Genomic DNA, 14,951 nt, shown 5'->3' with positions numbered 1-14,951 from the left:
GCCCATGTAAAAATCTGAGTTTTTGTTTTCATATTGTTATGATTTGAGAGTTCTTTATATATTGTGAAGGAGCCTTGGTGGTGCAGTGTTAAGCATGCAGCGGCTCACTGGAAGGTGGTTGGTTTACCCATCTGCTGCCCCACCGGAGAAAGATGTGACGGTCCCCTTCTGTGAAGATAGCGGCCTTGGAATCTGGTTGGACAGTTCTGTCTTGTTAGCATTGCTGTGAGTTGGAGGTGACTTGAACACAGTGGGTTTGGTGTCTGTCTTGTTGCTGTGAGTCCTTTACCAAACACTCGCTCTGCAAAGCTTTCTTCTTTCTTTGAGACATCTCGTCCTTCGAAGGAGCCAAGCCTTTCCTTTTGACAAAGTTCAGTCTGTCACTTTGTTGTTTTCTGGATTGTGCTTTAGATGTTGAATTGAGGAAAACTTTGCCTAATCCTTGTTCACAAAGGATTTCTGTGTTTTTATCCTCCCCTAGAATTTTATTGCTTTAGATTTTACACTTAGAGCTCTGATTTTGTTGGGTTGGTTTTGTTTCTGGTGTGAGGTGTAGACTCCAGCTGTGAGTGTGGCTAGCTTGAGGTGAAGATAGCTTTCTCTGGAGAGTAGCTGGCCCTGCTTCACCTAGCTTGGGAGCATCTTAGACCAGGTCAAGGTAGGAGCATCTTGGTCGGTTGGGTGGTTATGGGCTGTGGAGTTGCTTCTGCCTCAGCAACCCTGTATAGGGGTTTCCGAGGCTGTAATGCTTTAGAGCAGAAAGCCTCATCTTTCTCTCACAGAATGGCTGGTAGTTTTAAATTGCTGACCTTAAGATTAGCAGCCTGACTCATAACCACTACTCTACCAGTAGTGTCAAGGCCTTGTCAAGGCCTGGGAGCAGACTAGGTCAAGGCGTGGCTCTCCGTAGGCCACTCACTCCAGGTCTGGCCTGAGAAGAGGTGACGGGCGTCTGGTTTCTTCTCCCCCTGGGTTCCTGTTTACTAAGGTCGGTCTTGTGGGAGCCCCGCCTTTGATTTCTGTTCCTTTTCCCCTGAAGTGTTGTAAAAATGAAATGTTGGAAATTTTCAGAATTAGCAAATACCTTCAGGGACAAGGCGGTTTCTGTGCTTTGGATTCACAGTTTCCTTTTCATTTTGACTTGATATTTTCTTCTCTTGTATGGGTCTTGTCTTGCCTTTAATATTTAAAAAATATTCTGTCCATCTCTCTTTAGTGTTTTTCCGTGGGGGGTGGTTGTTGTTGTTAGGTGCCTTCGAGTCGGTACCGACCCACAGCGACCTTATGCACAGCAGAATGAAACACTGCCCGATCCTGGGCCAACCTCACTACTGTTGCCACACTTGAGTCTATCGATGTTGCCACTTGGCCACTCCATCTCACTGGGGGTCTTCCTCTTTTTCTCTGACTCTCCATCTTACCAAACATGATATTCTTCGCTGCCTACAATTTAGAAACCGAGAAACAACGCTTTTCTTTTTCATTCCATTCTCAAATCTAGATCAAATTCAGTAGCCAGTAGCTGCACGCAGCAATTTAACCGTAAATGAATCAAAATGAAATAAAGTCAAAAGCTCTGTCCCACAATCCCTTTAGCCAACTGGCTGAACAGTCACACACTCCATGTGGCGTGTGGCCTCCATATTGGACCGTGCAAACATGTCCAGAACAATTTCATCGCCAGGAAGCTGGCACGTTGGCTGATGTGGACCTCATTAGGGTCTGCCTTCGAGCACCCCCAGTGCAGGTATCTTTGCTGTCTGAAGTGTGAATCTCTCTGGAATCTGTCTGCAGCTAAAACGTTGGATCCATGTGGAGCTCCTGGTGGTGAGATCCGGTCTCACACCCACCCGTCTAGGTAGTGATGCGGCAACGCCCCATGTTGCAGATGGAGAGAGAGCCCTGCCGTTTGACCGGGTTTGGGGGTTGGTGGGGTCCTGCATCCTATGCCCCTGCGCATGGTCTCAGAGACCAGGCTGTCACACGTGGAAGGTTGGTGGCAACCCTGCGTTAAGCACGTCTGTTGGCACTGCCTTTCCAGTAGAGCGTACTCAGCATTGTAACTCAGTGTGTCATTGTCATCGCTCTCACAATAGTTCAACCTTTTACACCGTGCTGCCGTTCGCTTCACAGACTATGACAGAGCAGCAGAAATGACCGTGACTCACTTTGTTAAGATAGTTGCAGGATTGCAGTGGTTTGGAACCGAAACCATGATACCGCTGAGGTCTGCCTGTTGTCTAGCAAACAGGCGCTTGTGGGAAGCCTGAGAGTGATGCTGGTAGGAAAAACAGCCTGGACGGAGCCTGTTTTTGTTGACAGGAACACCTGGGCTGTGATTGATTGACTCTTCATTTAGACCACAGATGAACGGAAGTATCACATGAACCTCAGAGCCAGGAAGCTTCATCCATTTACTGAGCATTTCCTGAGATTGGTGAAGGAGTACTGTTGTTTTTACGGCTGTTTAGGAAGCGTCGGGATCCCTCTTTGTAGCTCAGCGAGCCCTCGTCCTGTCCTCTGAGGGCGCATCACTGAATGAATGTGTCCGCAGTGCTTAGGGCCAGGGCCAGGGGACGTGCCGTGCCTGCCCTCTCTGCCCCTCTCTGCCAGATTGACCACGTTCTGCGTTGGCCCTGACAGGCAATCACCTGGCATTTGTGGGTGTTGTACCTGGTTTATCACTGTCCGGTACTCTAGGGGAAAGGGCTGTGTGGGAGAGGTGATGATGAGAGAGGGAGAGGGCTGGTCAGTTACCAGTGCTCTGCAGGCCTCCATCGCCTGCCAGCACTTGTCTGTCCTGGGGTCGGGACCTCTGAGCAAGCTGACATACTACTGATGTCAGGGGACCAGCGTCCTGAAAACAGAGTCTTGTCCCCCACGTCGACCTGTGTTCAGCCCCATTCCCTACCCAGTGCACTTTGTATGTTACTTAGGGTTTTGTGTTCTTTCTGACTTGGCTCGGAAGTAAACTCTCTTAGGACTTTCTCGTTGGATGATGGGACAGATGAATACCTGTTTACCACGTCTTTGCTTCACTTTGTCTGTTTTGCGCTTCTGGAGATTGTACTATTTGTTTCCTTTGCCCTCAACACTGATTCTGAGACTTGGTGGTGGTGCTGTGGGCTGTTCATGTTTCTTCATTCTCACTGTTGGCTTGTCATCTGTTGCAACACAGCTGAGAGGTACTGGGGGTCTGCTGTGAACAGTGCTGATGTGAACATTCTCGTATGCGACCCCTGTAACATGTGCACCCAAATGTGTCTAGCCTGTAGGAGGGGGCTTCACAGAGTTTCTAGAAAAAGGCCATTGTCTTTTGCTTCCATTTTTTCCCATGAACACTTGAAGCCCTTCGTGTGTCTCGGAAGAGGTTGCTGGGGGATGGCACGTGCCATCGTCCACTTGAGTTGTATGCTGCTTTCGGGTCAGCTCAGACTCATGCTGACCTGTCAGAACAGATGGTGGCATTGTCCATTCCAGCACTGTCCTCTCCACCGTGGACAGCCACTGTGTATTTGAGCGTCTTCCAGCCTGGGGCTCACCTTCCACCACGGTACTGGGCAGTCTTCTGTTGTGGTCCTTAGGGTTTCCATTGATGTAGATTCAGAAGTAGATTGCCAGACCTTTCTTCCTACTCTGAAGAAACTGCTGAAACCTGTCCTCCTTGGGCGACCCTGTTATGATTTGAAATAGTGGTGGCATAGATTCTAATACCATAGGAACATGCAAGCCACCCGAGTGTGATAGACTGACAGCGGGTGGTGTTGGGCGCCATCAAGCTGATTTTGATTTAGAGTGACCCTTATGTGACAGTAGAACTGCCCAAAGGTTTTTTTCCTTTTTTGTATCCAGAATGTGTTTCTTGGAGTGGTTTCCCCTCGTCTTGCTTCAGGGCGCTTTAATGCTGCTTTGTGTGAAGGAGCATCCTTCTGCCAGCCTCGCCTTTCCCCTCGTGGGCTGAGAGGACCACAGTGCAGGAGCCAACACACAGCAGGGCTGTTGGTGCCTGGCAGGCTGGAGACCCGGTGATTTTGTGGCGTCAGTGAAGTAGGAACTGGGGCTCTGCAGCAGGGCTGCTTCTAGTGCTTCCTCCCCTTCTCTTCTGGAGAGACCCCTTGTGAGAGCCACAGAGCTGCTGGGTGGGTTTGAACCACCAACCCTTTGTTTGTGCCACCAGGGTTCCTTTGAGCAAGCCACTGCTACTAAGGAGATTTCATCTTGGCCCAACGAGTGGGTGACAAACTGTCTTCCAAAGTAGCTGTTCCAGTCTACCTGGCCCCTAATGTAATGGCCCCTGGCTGTTCCCACCCCCAGCAGTGCTTTAGTCTGTCTGACTTGCTCAGTTCTCCATTCTGGTAGGTGTGCACTGTGGCTTTAATTGATTTTGCTCTCATGTCTAATGATGTCTTTTTATATTTTTATATCTTTTAATATTCTGTGTATTGGCCGTATCTGTTTTATGTTCTGAACCTTTGGCTTAATTTTATTTTTTTCTTGTGCTTTTCTTATTGATTCACAGCTGTTCTTCCCATACGTTGTAATCCTTTCTCAGTTATAGGTTGTGAATCTTTTCCTTCAGTTTGTGACCTGTCTTACTTTTGAAAGTCTTACCTTAAAGTTCTTAATTCTAACTAACAGCTTTATCGATCTTTTCTCTTATTATCAGTACTGGTTTTGGCCTCATTTAAGGAATCTGAGGGCTGAGGTCTACCCCCTAACGCTGCCCCCTCCCCCCCAACTCTGGGCTAAGTTTTGATATGAGGTATTTTTGTTATTTCATAAATGTGTATTATTCCTTTCAAACAATATGTTAAAGGACAACGTATTTTCTAATTTCTGTTAAAATTCCTTCGGTGCGTAAGTGAATCTCAGAGCTGTGTGTTGTGTGAAAAAGCAGCAGGTCACCTAGAAACACAGCGTGTGGCTGATCGATTCCAAATGAATGGGTGTCTTCCTCTGCAGCTTGTTGTGATTGGTTTATGAAATTGGATTACAGCCAGATAATGTGTTCTGTTTGGACTCGTTCTTTGAAATTAACATTGTCTTAAATAAGCTTGCATGGTACTTGGTATGAGCTGAGCTCTTGGTCTTGACTCAGAAATGTAGGTCCCCGGGCTCCTTAAACTTCAGTTGTGGGAGTTGGACGCATAGGACGTTAGCCTTTTTGCCTGTTAATGGAGTTAGTTCCTCAATCTCCCTGCTGCCCGTGGGAGTGGGTGGGTGGGTTCCTCGCTGACGTTAGGGTGTCTGCGTTTCAGTGTCTGTTCTTGGGATCTGTTCCACCCCAGCTGAAGCTTATGGAGTAGCCAGGTCACCGTGTGCTCCCTTCCAGGCAGTCAGCGGCTCCTGTTGGGGCTGCAGCTGTCCGCTCTTCAGTGGCAGTTGTTAATTAAGATGTTTCCTTCTGGTCTGCCTTCTCAAAGACTGACTCTTAAAAATAAGAAAAGGAGAGGGAGAATTGTTTGTGGTTTTGGCGGTCCTTCACCCTGATGCTCAGTGTGGTCAGTGTTACTCTCTCCTTTTCCAGAAAGTGCTATCAGCTGGAAAACTATCAAAATGAAGTTTGGGTCAGAAGCGAAATTATATCTTAGGCAACGGTAGTCAGATGTGTCAGAGGAAGCGGGGTTGTCGTAGAGATGCAGGTCTGTCTGTCTGTCCAGCCGAAGAGCGGCATGTGACACAAGACCTAGGGACCAAGTGTCGGCCTTGCATCCGTGACTCTGGACAAGTTGTAGCATTTCTGTAATTCCCAGTGTCCTCTTCTGTAAAGTGCAGTGTTTGTGACTGTGACCGCAGGCTTTAAGATTAAAGGAGCCCTGATGTGGCACTGAAGGATAGGCACTGGACTGCCAGTCACTAGGTTGGCAGTTCAAACCCACCAGCTGCTCCTTGGAAACCCCGCACAGGCTTACTATGAGTTGGAATTGACAGCCCACAAGAACAGCAGTATACCAGTGTTAGGGGAGCACGGTGGCTCCATAAGATTAGCAAAGGACTATGAACCACAAGGTCGTCGGTTTGAGCCCACTAGCTACTCTGGGAGAAACAGGAGGCTTTCTGCACTCAGAAACCGTATATAGCAAGTATGTTGTTGTTGTTGTTAAGTGCCGTCGAGTCGGTTCCGACCCATAGCGACCCTGTACAGGGTTTCCGAGGGTGTAAATCTTTACGGGAGTAGAAAGCCTCATCTTTCTCCCGCGGAGCGGCTGGTAGTTTTGAACCGCTGACCTTAAGGTTCGCAGCCCAATTCGTAACCACTACGCTACCAGAGCTCCTTATAGCAAGGATTATTGTTATTAAGGGCTGTCGAGTCAATTCTGACCCAGAGTGACCCTGTATAGGGTTTCTGAGGAGCAGCTGGTGAGCTTGAACCGCTGACCATGAAGTTCAAAATGCTGTGCAATCTGGCGCATTAACCCTCCGCACCACAATGGGGACCCTTTTTTTTTTTTTTTTAAGCTAAAATTTGTAACATTGTTTGCAGGCTATACAAAATTATCAACTTAAAAATTAGCTTACTGTGTTTGGTCAAACAGTCCGTTACTTCTAGCCCTAATATGATGGCAGAGTCCTGGTGTGGCACTGTAGGCTAATGCATTCAACTGCAAGGTCAGTGGTTCAAGCTCACCAGTGAATCGCTCCTCCTCAGAAATCCCATACAGGGTCGCTATGAGTCGGAACCCACTCCATGGCACTTAACAGCAACGTAATGGCCAGAACTGCGGTTGCCTTGGTAGGGCCGATCAGATGATTTCAAGGACCTTATATTGTCCGGGGGGCTGGGCATTCCCCACCCCTGCTATACCAGCGTCTCTGTGAATCAGAGTAACAACAACATACCAGTATAAATGGTGACCAGTACTAGGCTCTTGAACAGATGTGGATGGCTTTTCACTATACACCCAGTACTTTCTAACTCCTGTGCTTCCTCACTTGGTTACTAAGTTGGTTAATTGACATGCCTGGTCCATGCCTGGAACAGTTCGAGGTCCTGGTGATAGAGACATAAGGAGCCTTGGTAGCACAGTAGATTAAGTAGGACTGCTAACGGAAAGGTTGGCAGTGTGAACCCACCAGCTGCTCTGCTTGAAACTGTATAGTGCAGACTGACTCTACAGCGGTGGGTGGGTATAGACAGGAGGCGTGAGAGTTGGGGCTGCAGAGTTACCTCCTCAGGGGTGCTCTCTAGATCACAGGAGTCAGTGACCAGCTTTCTCAGTAAAAGCCAGATAGCAAACATTGTAGGATTGACGGAGCACGCGTTTCTAAAAAAAAGTCAAAAAAATTCAAAAACTTTTTTGCTCAGGAACAAAAACTGGCCAGGGGCCAGATTGGGTGACCCCTGCAGACTCTTGTAGCCAGCCCTTTGTTACTGGAAAAGGGGCAGTAAGAGGGTTTGGCGTACGTGGGGGGCAGAGGACGGGACCTTGCTGGAAACTAGTGCTGCTCGCTTCACTGTCTTCAGTGCACCAGGCCGGGTGGCGGAGGAGACGAAGTTGGAGAGTGCTGGCTGCCTCAAAGCAGTCTGCTTTCAACCCTAGCATGCAGTTCACATGGGGGTCCCGGTGTGGCCCTACAGGATCAGCACTGGACTGCGAACCACAGGGTCGGTGGTTCAAACCCACCACCTACTCCTCAGAAACACCTGCTCCTCAGAAATCCGGTACAGGGTTGCTATGAGTCCAAACCGACTTGATAGCACTTACCACTGACAGAACGTCAAGAAGGGTTTAGAGGGCAGGAGAGGCGTGGTCTAGTCACTAACAGTAACCCATGTGGTAGGAGGAAAGGGACCAAACGTGGGCTGTTCAGGAACTGGCTTGTGGTGTCATCTAGCTGTAAAATGACAAGGGCAAAGTTCATACGGCCCAGCTAAACAAGCTGTGGCTTTAATTATAGAATTTAGTTGAGCGAATAAATGGAGAAATGCCTCTTCAGGGAAGTGTCAAGGAAGCAGTGAAAAGGGAGTGGTTTGGAGCCTGTTTCCCGAATCTTCATCCCTTGGCAGGTAAAGGAAGGGCAGATCCCGGATGATAAGGTTTAGCAGCACTTTCTCCATTCAACCCCACCCCGCTTCCTGGGGTGGCCATGCCCACTGCTGTCAGTCAGTTCTGACTCCTCCCACCTCTACAGGACAGGAGCCCTTCCCAGAGGGTCTTGGAGACTGCCATCTGGACAGACAGACAGACGCAGACTGCCACACTGTTCTCCTGTAAAACAGCTGGTGGGCCCCAACCGCTAATCTCTCAGTTGGCAGCCGAGCACTTGACTAGTGCACCACCAGGACTCCCGCCCAAGAGGATTGCCTTGACAAAACAAGTGCTTTGAGAAGGGAATGTTCTCTCTTGGGTGTCTGGACCCCTGAATTGTAAACAGAATTTTGTGTCAGTGTGTGTTCTAGAGCTTTAGTCAGACCCTCAAGAGGTGGCCCAGCTAGAGGGAAACCCTCCTTGCCGTTGGGGTATACCTACCTGTACACTGGGAATCGGGGCGTCTACCTCACAGAGAACCCACCAGCATTTTGCTTGAACGAACCACGTCCCAACAACCTGGCAAAACATACAACACGTGGAAGTTGTCTTCCCTAAGGTCAAATGTGTCAGCCAGCAATGAGCAGAATCATTTCCCCCCCGCTGGATTTCTCCTGCCCTGCCCCCTCGACACAAACAAAACCTAAAACAACATACATTTTTGGTACCAGAAGGCCAGCCAGGTGTTTGGGATGCTGTTGTCCCAGAATGCCTTCCGCATGCTGTTGAACAATTAGATGAGTTCTAGTGTATGGACTGAATGTTCCCCTGTCGGGAGAGACTGGCGTACACACTGATCTGGCCAATAGCCATCGTGTTGCTGGTGGTGAAGGACGAGGAGATGGTGGGATACGTGAGGCAGGGACCTAGACTTCCCCGGCTTTCAGGCTGTACCCCAAATCACTACCATCAAGGGCAGGAGCGCTGCTGCCTCAGGTTTCTGAGATTGTCGGTCTTGATGGAAGCAGACTGGTGGCTCCGTTTCCTGCAGTGGGTCTGAACCAATGCTTTACCCACTGTTCCACCGGCAAACAGATTCTGTGGCAACAAAGAGACGTGAGCCTTGTCTGCATCCAGCTCTCAGGCTAGTTAGTTAGTGGTACCCAAGCATTGGTAAAGAGAGCTTGGGAATGGAGGATTGCAAATGCCTGTCCCAGCTGGTGTGGGGCCCAGTCCTCCACACTGTTAAGTAGCATCGCCACAGTTGAGAAACACTGCTCTAGTTTGGTGACAATTCAGGAGACCATAAAGGCCTCAAAAGGTTTTCTCTTTTTACCCATGGTTCCACCAGGGCTCTTCAGCTCAGGTGGGCAGCTGAAAACTCCTTTGCAAAGTCAGGTGGGAGTTTTGCTAGAGAGTTCAAAAGTTATCATTGCTTTTATGTAGAACATTGGCTGCAGCTACAGACAGGATAATTTGCCCTAAAACGAAGAAATCAGAATTTTCACGTCTCCAGAATTGTGTTATGCTCGGTGTTTGTCCCCTTTCACGCTTATCAGGGATTTGAATAAAAATTAGGAGTCACGCTGGGAGACAGTTCATATTCTAGAGTCGGAATTTTAAAATATTTTGACAGCTTGTTATGAAGTGCTAAAATCAATAAGATAAATTTAACAGAAGTAAATGTAAAATGGCAGATTCAGGTTAAGATGAAGACCAGCGAGGAGACTTGAGGTGGGAGCAATGTCTGAACTATACCTGTATGCGGAAGACCTACCGGGTTTACTCTACTAACGGCCTAGACGCTTTTTCTGGAAAAGGCCAGTGGGGGTTACTATTTCGTGTTTTGTGGAATGAAAGGTAAATTTGAGACTGTTATGTAGATACATCTACAAGAAGAGGAAACACAAGATTCTATGAAGTTCTTATTGATAATTTAGACTATAATAACTACTGAGTATAAGTTTTCATGATACAGGTTACTCTATGAAAATAATGGATTTCTTTTTTTGCGGGGGAGAGGGCAATAACATTTTTGCTTCATTGGGGTTGAGTTCGTATTCTTTGTCATCAAAATCAGTTGTAAATGCTCATTTCTTAATGCTGCTCTGTAAGGAGCTTTTATACCTGTCATATTTGGAACGAAGGGAGCGTGCTTGATGGATAAATACTGGACTGTGAACCACAGGGTCGGCAGTTTAAGCCCACTAGCTGCTCTGTGGAAGAAAGATGAGGCTTTCTGCGCTTGCAAAGATGTGCCGCCTTGGAAACCTTATACAGGGTTACTGTGAGTTGGAACCAACTTGATGCTATTCAACAACAGATGTCTTCACGCCAAACGCCCAGAAGTATGCGATTTTATTTGTATTTTCTAAATTTTATTTATTTTGTTGTTGAGAATATACACAGCAAAACACAGACCAGTTCAGTAGTTCCTACATGTGCAATTTGGGAGGAGCTCAGTTATATTCTTTGAGGTGTATAACCATTCTCACAGTCCTTTGCTGGATTGTTCTAATTAGTGTAAACCCACTGCCCCCTAGGGTCCCTAGCTAATCTTTGGAGTCAGTTTCATCCCATACATTGCGCTTACCAGGTAAGCTCCTTACTGCTTAAGCTAAATTATTGTTTGGTCTTGAGAAGTTTTGTTTTTGGTTTAAGGTTTAAAGATGATCTCAGGACACTAGCTTCAGGGATTCATTCAGCCTTTGTGACTCCAGAAAGTCTAGAGTCCATGAGGCTGAGATTCTGTTCTGCATTCTCCTCTTTGGTAGTGACTTTCCTGTGGAATCTTTGCTCAGAATGTTAGGTAATGGTAGCTGGGTATCATCCAGTTCATCAGCTCTCATGGCCAAGGAGGTAGTAGTTTATGGAGGTAATTAACCACACATTCCAGTTCCTCCTCCTAGTTCTCACTCTTTTTGCTCCAGGCTAATAGAGACCAGTTGTTGGCTCTTGCATGGCTGGTCGAGATCTCATAAGGCTCCGGGAACAGACAGAAACCCGAAATGATGCTATTAGGCCAATTAACAGGAATGTCCGGTGAAACCAGGAAACCAAATCCCCAGGTGTTGGGTTGTGTGTAGGCAGCCTCAACAGCTATTTTTTGTCATTGTTTTGCCAATTCCATTTTTTACACATTTGCAACTTATTGACTGATAATAACCGGCTATGCAGCCTTACCCTTTGTTGTTGTGAAGTGCTGTCGAGTCGGTTCCGACCCTTAGTGACCCTGTATAATGCAGTTTTACCGTTCCCACCATCTCCTCCCTCCCCAGGAATCCAGGGCCCAGGAATCAATTCTCACTCATAGGGTGACCGAGGAGCGGCTGGTGAGTTTGAACCGCCGACCTTGCAGTCTGTTGCTTAGCCTACAGCACCACAGTGGTAACCGCTCTAAAACTTTCGTCTCTATATGTTTATCTTCTCTTGCCTTTTTATATAAGTGAGATCATATTGGTTGGTTGGTTATATGCCATGGAGATCATACAGTGTGTGCCTTTTTGAGATTTGGATTTCACTCCGCATAACGTCTTCACTTTCTGTGGGCGTCTGTAGCGTGTGTACGCATGTGCCATGTGTCGTGGAAGGCGGTGCACTTGTCTTTATCTTCCGGCTGAGAAAGGAAGTGGCTCCGGGGCGCATGCGTGGTGTCCTCGGGCTAGTAGGGACAGTTTCCAAGACTTGGTGAGGAGACCCGGTGTTCTCGGGACTCCTCCCCGCCGCCCCTCGCTCCTTCCCTCGTTTCAGAGCAGGGCGCAGGCTCCTTGGTCCTTCCAGCCCCACCCCCGCCATCAGCGAGAGCCATCGGCTTCTCAGCGATGCTACTCTCCGAGCCAAAATGAGTCTGGAACAGCCTTAGGTTTTGGAACTTGTGGAACCATCATGTTTGGCAGCACAACCACAGATAATCACAGTCCAACGAAGGATCTTGTGAAGTCCTTGTGTGGTGCTGCAGGATAAGGTTGGCGGTTCAAACCCACCAGCTGCTCCTCGGAAACATACAGGGTCGCTCTGGGTCGGCACTTAACAATAACATCAACAACAACAACATGTAGGATACTGAAATAACATCTCTGTTGACAGCATTAGTTGTCTGTTTTAGCCCACCAACCTTGCTGGTGAACTTTCTCCTTGTAGGATCTTGGGCAAATGATGTTCACTGTTGGGAGGTTAAAGACAGTAGACAGACTAGTCCAAAAGCCCAGCAGATGCTCACTGGGTCCCTACTTTACGTTTGCTGGAGTCATGATGGGAGCCAAGTATTTCCAGCCTCCTGTGATAAAACTGCCACAAGGGGGGACCTCAGTAGTAATCCAGCCTTCAGGATGCTCCTGTAACCATACATTGAATCAAAGCACCAAGCTACAGCTGCGTGGTGACTGGGAGCTGGGACAGGTCGTTAGAGTTTTGGGATACGTGCTCATCAGATCCTATGATGGTTTTGCAACTCCCTGAAAGCTGTTACTGTGCTGATGTGATCTATCCTGTTGCTATGGTGGCGAAGGCACAGAGGGACCTGATTGTCCATCATCTGGAGAACAAGGCGGCTGAATTTTGGTGTGTGGCAACTTTTAAACACAAGCAGAACAAACTGACTGATTTTTGCCCTGGGGAATACTGGAGGGAGAGGTGTTGTTCACCACATTAACCCCCAAGTCCCGCCGAAGATTACTTACCTTCAAATAGCAACACTTCAGCAACTCAGGACATCTGTGTGGTCAACGGAATTGCGTTCCATCATCCACCGCACTCTGACAACACTGGGGTCTGATGGTAGCTTTAGTTTTGGGGAGAAAGATGTCAGAATAAAATGAAAAATTTCTGAATAGTTGAACCAGCCACTTGCTGCTTCATCCACAGCGAAAACATTTGCCTACGTGTCTAGCTACGAATGGTCCAAGGGACCTAAGTTTTCTAATCCCCCAGAGAAGAACTACAGTTTCCTTCATCATGTGGTTGAAGAGCTGAAGTCCCGGAATAAGAAGTGGCAGCCGGAGTCTTTGGGGCTGACCTTTGCTGTGTCCCCCCACTCTGCTTTGTCTCTGTGTGAATATGAGTCTGACTTGTGGGGAGTCAGCGGTGCCCATGGACCTCTGCCCTGGAGGGAGCAGTGGGCCTGCTCAGTAGTCCAGGCCAGCCGGCCGAGGCACTCACCATCTCCATTCCACTGCCCAGTCAGTATGTGTTTCCTCAGACACATCAAGGGGTTGAAGGAATCGGAGTTAGATCCGCTGTTTTTCAGGGCTTCGTTGAGCCATATATGTGCTGGTGAGTATTGGAAAACACAGTGAACCCTCTACTGTATTTTGTAATAAAATACTTCGAAGACTGCTTCCCCAGCCCTCTCTGGCGATCCCTTCTCACTTGCCATCCGTCTCTGAAGCATTGTTTTGCTTTGCATGCACTTAGGGAAGTGGGAAGGTTGAACTCCTGGTGGAGCACTGTCGGATCAGCACTGGACTGTAAACCACAAGATTGGCAGTTCACATCCGCCAGCTGGTCCTCAGAAACCCTATCAATAGGTCGCTATGACTTGGAACCGACTGGACAGCCTCTAATAGCAGCGTCTTCACGGTTTCTCTACATTGTCGTGTGATCCAGACTGCATTCCTCCTGCTGGCTGGGTGGTATCTCATTGTCTGAATCACATTTTATCCAGCCGTCCGTTCCTCTGTTGATGGGCTGAGGTAGTTTCTAGCTCGTGGCTGCTGTGGACAGGGCTGCGGTAAGCATTGGTGAACATGTCTCTGAGTCTCTGCCTTCCAGCCTTTTGGGACTAGGAGTGGAATTGCTAGGTTATGTGATAGTTTTCTGAGGAATGCCTACATTGTTTTTCACTGCAGTTTGAGTTTGCACTCCCACCAGCAATAGGTAAGGGGTCCAGTCTCCCCACATCCTCACCGACATTTGTTATTTTCTGTGTGATTTTTTTTTACCATTTGAAACTACCAGCGGTTCCCGCAGGAGAAAGATGAGGCTTTCTGCTCCCCTAAGGGTTGCTGTGAGTCGGAACCGACTGCTCTGCATGCCACCCCCACCCCCACCCCCACCCCATGCAAGTACAGTGGCGTCTCATTGTGGATTTCATGCACATCTCTCTATCTCTCTGCTGGCGAAGGGTGAAGAACATCTGTTCATGGGCTTGGGGGCCTGTGAATGCCCTCTTAGGTGAAATGTCTGAATGTCTGTTCTAGTCCTTTGCCCATTTTATGATTGGTCATTTGTCTTTTCGTTAGGTTGTTAAAGTTTATATATATATATATAAATGTTGTTGTTGTTAAATGCCGTCGAGTCAGTTCCAACCCATAGTGACCCTCTAGAGGGTTTCCAAGGAGCGACTGGTGAGCTTGAACCACCAACCTTGCAGTTCAAACTGACTGCTGTCTTAGCGCATTAACCCACAGTGACGTGTGTGTATATATATGTGTGTGTGTATACATATGTGTATGTATGTGTATGTATATATGTATAATGTGTGTGTGTGTATATATATATATTAGAGTCATTGTTAAGTGCTGTTGAGTCAATTCCAACTGATAGCAACCTGATGTAGGGTTTCTGAGGAGCAACTGGTTGGTTTGAAGTGCTGACCTTGAGTTAGCTGTCCAGTACTTACCTGTATTGCCACACCAGGACTCTCTTTCTCTATATGTATCTATCTCTATCTCTATACATATGAGGGGTCTTCAAAAGTTCATGGAGAAATGGAATGGAAAGATAGTTTTTGAAGTTTCCTCCTATTTGAGTTGTTAGTATCTTGTGGGATATATGGGATCCAAAGGTATTCTCCCAGTTGGCCCCTAGGAATGTATCAGTTTAAGTTGGTTATAGTCATTGGTATTGGTAGAATTATATTCGGTTCTTCTTGATATTTGCTGTTTAGCAGGACATTGGAGTGCAGATGGATCCCTTCTAGTCGTGGTTACGTGGAAGTTGCCTCAGTTGCTCTGATTTTAAACCGTTGTTTGAATACAGAAG

General features: G+C 47.7%; 1 pseudogene; it reads left to right on the top strand.

Annotated features, from left to right (window-relative positions):
- Positions 1-11,837: 11,837 nt before the first annotated feature.
- Positions 11,838-12,621, top strand: LOC102814855 (annotated as a pseudogene).
- Positions 12,622-14,951: the final 2,330 nt, after the last annotated feature.

This window comes from Chrysochloris asiatica, unplaced genomic scaffold, assembly GCF_000296735.1.
Source record: "Chrysochloris asiatica unplaced genomic scaffold, ChrAsi1.0 scaffold00001, whole genome shotgun sequence".
NCBI classification, from domain to species: Eukaryota; Metazoa; Chordata; class Mammalia; order Afrosoricida; family Chrysochloridae; genus Chrysochloris; species Chrysochloris asiatica.
Note: the sequence above shows the minus strand (reverse complement) of the source record. Positions and strands in the feature narration are given on the sequence as shown.